Raw genomic sequence first — 9,207 nt, 5'->3', positions numbered from 1 at the left:
ATAATGATGTCAGATTCTCTTGAACTGGAGCTACAGACAGCTGCAAGCTGCCACGCGGGTGCTGGGAATTGAACCAGGGTCCTCTGGAGGAGCAGTCAGTGCTCTTAACCACTGAGCCATCTCATCAGCCCCCAAGGAAGGACTTCTTTGTCCCAGATTTTTATAGCAATTGTTCTCAACCTGTGGGTCATGATGCCCTTGGAACTGAGCAGCTGTTTCACAGGGGTCTCCTAAGACCATCTGCATAAAAGGTTTTTTGTTTGTTTGTTTGTTTGGTTGGTTGGTTGGTTGGTTTTTTGAGACAGGGTTTCTCTGTAGCTTTGGAGCTCTTGTAGACCAGGCTGGCCTCGAACTCACAGAGATCCGCCTGCCTCTGCCTCCTGAGTGCTGGGATTAAAGGTGTGCACCACCACCACCACCCAGCCATAAAAGATTCATAACAAGAGCAAAACTAGGGCTGAAGAGATGGCTCAGTGGTTAAGAGCATTGCCTGCTCTTCCAAAGGTCCTGAGTTCAATTCCCAGCAACCACATGGTGGCTCATAGCCATCTGTAATGAGGTCTGGTGCCCTCTTCTGGCCTGTAGGAATACACGCAGACAGAATATTGTATACATAATAAATAAATAAATAAATAAACAAGAGCAAAGTATGAAGTAGCAACAAAAATAATTCTATGGTTGGGGGGTCACCACTACTTGAGGAGCTGTATTAAAGGGCCACAGCGTTAGGAAGGGTAAGAACACCGCTCTGCAGAGTTCAGTGGTCCTAATCCAACCACACTTTCCCCAGCATCCTTCTTCTTAGAGCCCCAGGCTTTGGCAGTCCCTTTAAAAGGCCAGTCTGTACCACTCAGATGCCTACCGAACCAGAGCAAGCTCCCTATGTTCTACTGGACACAAATATTCACCAAAGGCCTTTCTCTCAAAGATGCTCCTGAAGACCAAGGCCTGCTAGGTGAGCCTTAAAGTTTCATGTGTAGATGGAAGCTCAGCCAAGTCCTACTTCCACATGGACCCTTATGCCTAGGAAATCCCTGTTTGGCTGACTCACCAGCACTTCAGTATCCCTTAGCCAAGTTTCTCCTCCAACCCATACCTGCACATTCCCAGACAACTGGGACCTATTCAGCCAGCTTTGCGGTCAATCCTGGTTCTCTTACGTCTTAGCCGAATAGCCTCTGTTTAAGTCATTTTGAGGGAATGAGAGTTAAACAGATCTCCAGTAAACAGACAGGGAGAGGAGCCACAGACAGATAGTAAAGATGACTAACTTCTGGCTTCTCCTTCACCCTCCTGACCTGTGACAAAGACCTGGCAGGCTTTTTCTTCCAGGCCCCCCTGCTGGTAGACTGGTCTAACAAGTTCAAGGCCAGACCAGGGTATGTTTAGCCAAAAGTTGTGGGCCTATCAGGCTCCCTTTGTTTGAACTGACCAGCCCTAATGTAGGGGAGGAAGGCCCCCTCAAAGATCCTTTAAAGCCCCCAGTCCGCTGAGGAGAGACCAGATTTCACGGTCTCTGTCCTCCCACCCCCACACACTGTGTCATCTCCACTCCCTGCTTTTCTGGATCTTTGTGTGTGCTTTGCTCTGTGTGCATGCGTGCGTGTGTAATATGTGTGTGCTGTGTGTGTATGCATGTGATATGTGGTGTGCTGTGTATGGTGTGTGTGCAATGTGTGTGATGTGTGTGTGCAGTGTGTGCAATGTGTGTATATATGTGATGTGTGTGGTGTGGTGTGCGTATGGTGTGTGTGGTATGCATGTCTGTGGTGTGGTGTGTGTGCTGTGTTGTGCGTGTATGTATGGTGTGTGTGTGCTGTGGTGTGTGTGTGCTGTGCGTGTCTGTGTGGTGTGTGTGTGATATGCATGTGTTGCAGTGTGGTATGTGTGTGCTGTGCGTGTCTGTGTGGTGTGTGTGTGCTGTGCATGTGTGTGTGATGTGTGTGTGTTCTGTGTGTGTGCTGTGTGTGTGTCCTCACTCCTAACCAAAGCTTTTCTTCACAGACCGATCCTGTCTGTTGTACCTGAGACTTTCCCTGCTGCCACCTGTTGCACTCCAGAGCTTTTCTGCCTTCTACTTCTTTAATTGGAGGAGAAAATGAACCCTATCAAGACCCCTAGATGCTAACAATTTAAACCTAAACTGCTTAAAAGAATTTTTCAGTTATTTTTTTAATATTTATTTATTTATTTATTATGTATACAATATTCTGTCTGTGTGTATGCCTGAAGCCCAGAAGAGGGCACCAGACCCCATTACAGATGGTTGTGAGCCATCATGTGGTTGCTGGGAATTGAACTCAGGACCTTTGGAAGAGCAGGCAATGCTCTTAACCTCTGAACCATCTCTCCAACCCTTTTTTCAGTTATTTTGTGTGTGGAGGTCAGAGGAGTCCCCAGGCATCACTGCTCTCCATTCACCATGTGACCACACTTGGGTTGTCAGGGTTGCTGGCTCCTTTACCCCGGAGCCATTCTGATGGCCCTGAACTAATATTTTAATAAAATGGGCTTAAGCATTTTTGTTTTTCTCATATTTAACGTGGGAAATTAAATGTCATCTTGTAAATCATCCCGTATTTTGCCTGAAACATAGTGGGGAGGTTTAAAAAAGGGGGGGAGTAGCTATAAATACATAAACCTTTCTTACAAATTGGGGTCCACACCAATTCACTTACATCCTGTTCCCTGAAAACTCTGTACCCCCCATAGAGCAAAGGCAATATCCTTATAGAATCATTTTAGGTCCATATGATTCAGTATAGATTACATAGATCCATTATAGATTAGTAGAGTCAGCCTTTCGAACTAACACTCTACCACTAGGACCAGGGAGTCTTTAGCTGCACATAAGGTTTTCTGAGTTCTTACGGTTGACGGTGTCAGAACTTAAACCAGAGAAAATTGTCTAAGCTCATGTCAAGGCTGAAGAAAAATTTCTTCTCTTCAGGGGAGGGTCTTGAGAGTTCACAGAGGGGCATGTCCAGGCCATGGTCCAGAGAAATTTCCCAGATGGCCTGCCCATCATTCATGTGGCATACTGGGTCACCTCTATAAGGAACACCCTGACTCTGCTGCCTGTTTTCCCATTTGGAATTGATCTACACTGGGCACCGAGTTCACACACAATAAGGTTTAGGATCTACTCACTTTGCTGGTGGATGGGCAGCTTGAGGATTCAGTGGGTCACTGGAAATCTCGACGCCTTTCCCAGGCTAAGAAGAAACAGTGGTGGCCTAGCAACCAGGGAATCTGCCTAGCAACAAGGGTGAGAGGCAGCGCCTGCTGGGATTGTTTGGAATGGCTGACGAATAGGCAGAAGACTTTTCTGGATTTTGTCAAGCTGAGGTCTCAAACCAAGAGGAGAAGGGTGATCCCTAGGGATCAAAAAGACGTGGGGGAGGTAGGGCAAACACAAAGTCAGTGCACTAGAGACTTTACAGACCCAAACTAGTAAAAGCCTCGGCCTTTCCCACAGTGTGCTTCACAAAGAGGTGGCCATCCCACTGCCACCGGGAGGAAGCTGACACCCCAGAGTGGACACATATGAAGAGTCTCCACCTCTTCTGTGCTCTGCTTTGCAAGGGCACATGCAACAGGATCCATGTTCATGTGTGCTGCTGACATGGAATTGCTCGACTCAGAAAACCACAAATCTTTGAAAAGGATAGAGACCTACATTCCTTACAATGGGCCCACAGGCCCCGTCGCGACTTTCCACGCGATCTGACATTAACGACTCAAGACTGCTCTGGCTTCAATCATTTTGCCCGCTCCTCTCCTTTCTCTCCTTCACAGGACAAGGGCCTGGACGTGCCCCCTGTGAACTCTCAAGACCCTTCCCTGAAGAGAAGAAAAACTGTCATCCGCCTTTGACCTGATTAATAATTAAAACCGCTGAGTTTGAACTGCCCCTACCGGCGAGGTGCTCCAAAACCCCAGAAAACTTGAACAAATAGCCAGCCTGCTGAGGGGGGAGAGGAAGCTCTTTTCACTAGACAAACTGACAATTAGCTGCTATTCACAATCCCCCTCCAGTCTTAGCATATTGGTTCTCCTTTGAAAGTGGCTCGGCATGGGGTAGAATTTTTGGCCTTGAGTTGGGAACTACTGTGCATAAAATCAAAGACTGGAAGCCAGCAGTGGAGAGAATGGAGGCTATTTGGGGATTAGTGATTTCAGGAGTTAGCCTTCTAATAACTTTACAGAGTGGTGGGTTAGGAATGTCCTCCAGGAGCATCAGCCAGTCAACTCGGTGGGACACATCCTCACAATGAACTGGGAAGCGTGAGTCACTCAAAACCACAGAGATCAGAAATACAAAATGGCAGGAAATAGCTGCAGCTCGGCGGCGCACATGGCAAGCCGCAGTTTAGAACTGTCACAGGCAACATCTCACGCTGCAGTCTTGGGGTTACATGTGAGACCCCAAGTTGGGCTCCAAGTTCTCTCCCCAAAGAGCCACAAATATAGACCACCCGCCCCCCATTGGGGAGCACACTGATGGAGAACAAAGGAGAGTGGATGAGCTGGGAGCAGGGAGAAGGAGGGAGCAGGCATCCAAACTGCTCATTTCCCCCTAGGAAGCATAAGGCCCAGCCACTACGGTGGGTGAGCAAAGCAAATTGGTAATGGGTGATCCAGATTGCATCTCCGAGTCTTGCCTGCTTTCCAGGCACTTACTGAACTTTTATAACTCTTTTGGGGGTAAGGCAGAAGAACCCCGCGGTTTCTTATTGACCAGTGGGGGAGAGGGAGTCAGAGCTGGCTGGCCCACGTCTGTTGCTTCTCTACGAGCTGAGCCGTACTGTAGTTCACACAGAGATGTTGTCTCATAAATTTATTAAGGGAGGAGAGGCTAGAAAATCATTGCTGATCACCGCTGCAGCAGCTTCAAGACTGCAGAAGCCCAGGCTGGAAAACACTAGAGAGTCATTTTCCCAGAGAGGGAAAACAGAAGGCGGAGGCCCACCCAGACCACTCATCCTCAACACCCAGGCGGGGCAAACAACAACCTTATATGGCGGTAAATTTCCTTCTTATTCTTATTCGTCTTGATTGAAACCCTGCTTAGAACGGTAAAGCAAATGTTCTCAAGTATGTGACTCAAGAAATGTGAATTCATATACTCCCTGGCCAGGACAAAGACAAGGCATGAGCTGTTCCAGAAGGGGCCCTGTCCCCTCACAGTCAATAAGCATTCATCCCCCCAAAGGAGGCATGATTCTCTCTATATAAATAGGCCTGACTTTGAGCTTGTATAGGGCAATTACTAACTAGGGGCATCTACCTTCCTGTGCTCAGCCTGTGAGATTCATTTCTGTTGTGGCAGATATCAGAAGTTCACTCCTTTTCACGGCTGTGTGGTATCCTACTGTATAAGAAACAAACTACTATTTACCCATGCTTCTATTGGAACAGTGGTGTGCCTTCCTTTTTGTTTATTGCTTAAAGCTGCTATGAGTGTTCTTGTACTATCTTGAGGTGGGTGTCAGCACTCATTTCTTCTGAATATATTTCCAAGAGTGAAATTGCAAGGCCACTTAAGATAAATGGAATAATTTGACCTTCAAGAGAAAGGGGGCTATGCCTGTCTATTGTTTTATCCTGTGAGATTGTCACAAAATAGGCACTCAGCAAATATCTTTGGAAATAATAAAAGAATACTGATAGGAAAATCAATTTTATCAAAATTAATGTGCACATTTGATGTGATTTTAATAGGATAACAAGAAGGTTTTTATTTGGAGGGGAAAATGAACTGAATGATTTCAAAGTTACATAGCAGAATAAATACTTGGGAGAGGCAAATAAAAATGTGAAGAAGGAGAAATAAAGAGTGAGACTTGTCTTCCCAGACATCAAAGAGAACTATAAAATCTCTGTAATTAAATCAATTTGGTATTGGCATGGGAATAGATAAATGGATCCGTGGAATAAAACTGAGAGCCCAGAAATAGACCAAGTATACATATGAGAATTTACTGTATGACAAAGTTGGTATTTCAATTCCATGAAAAAGAATGGATTATTTAATAAATGGTGCCAAGTCAACTTCCATCTGGAAGAAAATAAAACTGGATTCCTATTTTATACTACTTACAAATATGAACTCTGTATAGATTAAAGGCAAATGTGAAAAAATAAGACAATAACAATCTTGAAAATTTAGGAAGCTATAACTTGGTAGAGAAAGGGAGGGGTACTTTACACACCACGACTGGAAACCAAGAAGCTGTAAAAGAAAACATAAACATATTTTACCTCGTAACAACTTTTTAAAAAAAGTTTTGTCTGGCAAAAGAAAAAATAACGATAGACAAGGGGCTGAAGAGATAGCTCAGTGGTTAAGAGCACTGGCTGCTCTTCCGAAGGACTGTACTAGTCATTTTCTCACAACCTTAGGGCAGGGAGAATAGAAACAAACTAATAAGAACTATATGGCCTGCCAATTAAAACCAGAAGAAAAGTCCTCCTCCTTTAAAGATTTATTTTTTTAAAAAAAAACTTATTTATTTATTTATTATGTATACAATATTCTTTCTGCGTGTATGCCTGAAGGCCAGAAGAGGGCACCAGACCTCATTACAGATGGTTGTGAGCCACCATGTGGTTGCTGGGAATTGAACTCAGGACCTTTGGAAGAGCAGGCAAAGCTCTTAACCGCTGAGCCATCTCTCCAGCCCCCAAGATTTATTATTTTTGTGTGAAAGACCCCCAGTGAGGGGAGACTCTCACTCAAGTCTCGGGATAACACGACCCCCCAAGTAACTCACGAGAGACCGTCCTTGCTGCAATCACAGGAGGTTTATTTGACAGGACAGGAACCAGTGCACTGGGGCTGAGACTCATAACCCACACAGGAGGAGTTCGACCCCGAGTAAGTGGGAGAAGGGGTTTTTAAGTCCAGAATACAGGCTCGTGTAAGTCATGGTTCCATTCTTTGGTTCAGTTAGAAATATAAAAACAAATGCAGGGAAATTAAATACAATACAGGGACAAATAATGGTGGACATTTTACAAATCTAAGCCTGCTACTTCTCTCCAAGCCTTCTCTGCCCCAAGCTGGATGCCAGGACAGATACCTCCACTGCCAGAGGGCAGCCCTGGGGCCAGCCTGCTTTCTTCTCCTGATGGAACACTGCCTGCCTCTAAAGATACATTTCATCTTTCAGCTTTTACTATTTTACTGGTAACTGCTTTACTGCTAATCACCATGGAAACAGAGGTAGAAAATGTGAAAAAACACAACCCAGGGAGCCACAGAGAGTAAAGAATTTTCCAGGTGATACAAGATTTGGTTCTGGGGTCTGGCTCTTGCTCCCTTCCAACAAGACTCCTGGAAGGTACTACCCCTCTCTTGTGTTCCAGAGCCCTGTGTTCCTCCCTACTTTCTCTGCTTGGGTGGCCTTGGGGATGATCCATTACTTCAAGGGGTTTCAGTTCTTCTAGGCCTCTCATTTACTAGGGTTTTATCTTGGTACAGCACATAAAAAAAAAGAAAAGAAAAAGAAAGAAAGAAAGCAGACAGCAATCTGTGTCTCCAGACCAAGGATTATTAGATAAACCCCAGTAAATCCCAGCTGGCCCCATCAGCCTTTCTCCAGGAAGTTCCAGCCCCTAAAGAATGCTCCACCCAGAGAACCTCTCAGCTGGTTAAAGTCCCTCTCGCCACTGGAGAGCCCCACCACTCGAAAACTGTAGCCTTCACACTTGGAGGGGATCTCCTCATTCCAGGGCCTATTTTCAATCACAAAGCTGGTAAGCATCCTTGGCCATAGAAGGGCTAGTTTACTCCATGTTTTTGCTTATTTGTTTTTGTTTTGACTGTTTTTTTTGGGGGGGGGGAGGGGCAGAGTCTCATTATGTAGCTCTAGCTGGCCTGGAACTTGCTATGTAGACCAGAATGACCTAAAACTCACAGAACTCCACCTGCCTCTGCCTCTTGAGTGACGGCGTGCATGAGTATGCTGGGTTGTCTTGTTTTAAGACATTTTTCTTTTATGTGTATGGGCGTTTTGCCTGCATGTATGTCTGTACCACATGCATGCAATGCCCATGGAGGTAAAAAGAGGGTACTGGGTCACTAGAAACTGGAGTTACAGACGGCTGTGAGCTGCCATGTGGGTGCTGGGAACCAAATTAGAATCCTCTGTTTGATCTCTCCAGTCCCTTTTTTTTGTTTATGAGACAGGGTCTCACATAGCTCAGGCTAACCTTACGTTTTGAGACGTAGTCAAGGCTGACCTTGAACTCCTCATTCTCTTAATCTCCACTTCAAGAGTGTAGGGTTACAATTAAGTGTTACAATACCCAGCTGTTGCTTCAGATTTAATCACAGCACTCTGTGTTTGGGGTTGGAGCATACTTATCCCAAGGAGTTTGTAGAAGTCAGAGGATAGCTTTCCTGGGTGGGTGCTTGACTTCCACCTTGTTGAAGTAAGGTCTCGTATTTCTGCTGCTGCACAGCATACTCTAAGCTACCTTGTCCATGAACTCTATCTCACTCTAGGAGTGCTAGGATTACAGATGCTTGCCATGACTCAGCATTTCACATGGGCTGTAGGGATTGAATTCGGGTCACCGGGTTTTGGAGGCAAATGCTTTTACCTGTTGAGCTAACTCTCTGGCTCCGAGACACAGCTTTTGGAAAACTGTGTGTTCAGTATTTCATTGATTACATACAAATTTTATACTTTTTATAATTTTTTAAAAAATGCTGCAAGATTCTCAGCAGCAGTAGGTAGCAGAAATGCTATAGGTCCCAAATAGTGGTAGGCCATGTGGCAGCAGGCAGCAGGCTCTGGTCCTCGAGCAGTGGCTGGTCCCAAGCAGGGAGATACATGGCAGGTGGGCAGGAGACAGACACATGGATAGACACAACATGCCGAGTGAGGTTGAATATTTATTCAGGGGGTTATGGAGAGGGAAGGGGGAAGGGGAGGCAGAGAGAGAGAGAAGAGGAAAAAAAGACAGAGAAGGGGGAAACGGAGAAGTGGGGAAAGAGGCAGAAGCGAAGCTACCTCTCCCAGAGGAAGATGGAAAAGAAAGTGAGCTCAGGCCAGAAGCTGAAGATCAGCCTGCCTCAGCGGATGGGGGAGGGAGTGGGCGTGGCTTGTCTCTTAAAGAGACAGAACAACCATACAATACTTACTTAGCTTCTTAAGGCATTTATATAAAGAAATGCACAAGAAAACATTCAGAAGA

The sequence above is a fragment of the Microtus oregoni genome, unplaced genomic scaffold (genome assembly GCF_018167655.1).
Source record: "Microtus oregoni isolate MIOR12 unplaced genomic scaffold, Mior012 000012F_ref0000307, whole genome shotgun sequence".
NCBI classification, from domain to species: domain Eukaryota; kingdom Metazoa; phylum Chordata; class Mammalia; order Rodentia; family Cricetidae; genus Microtus; species Microtus oregoni.
Note: the sequence above shows the minus strand (reverse complement) of the source record.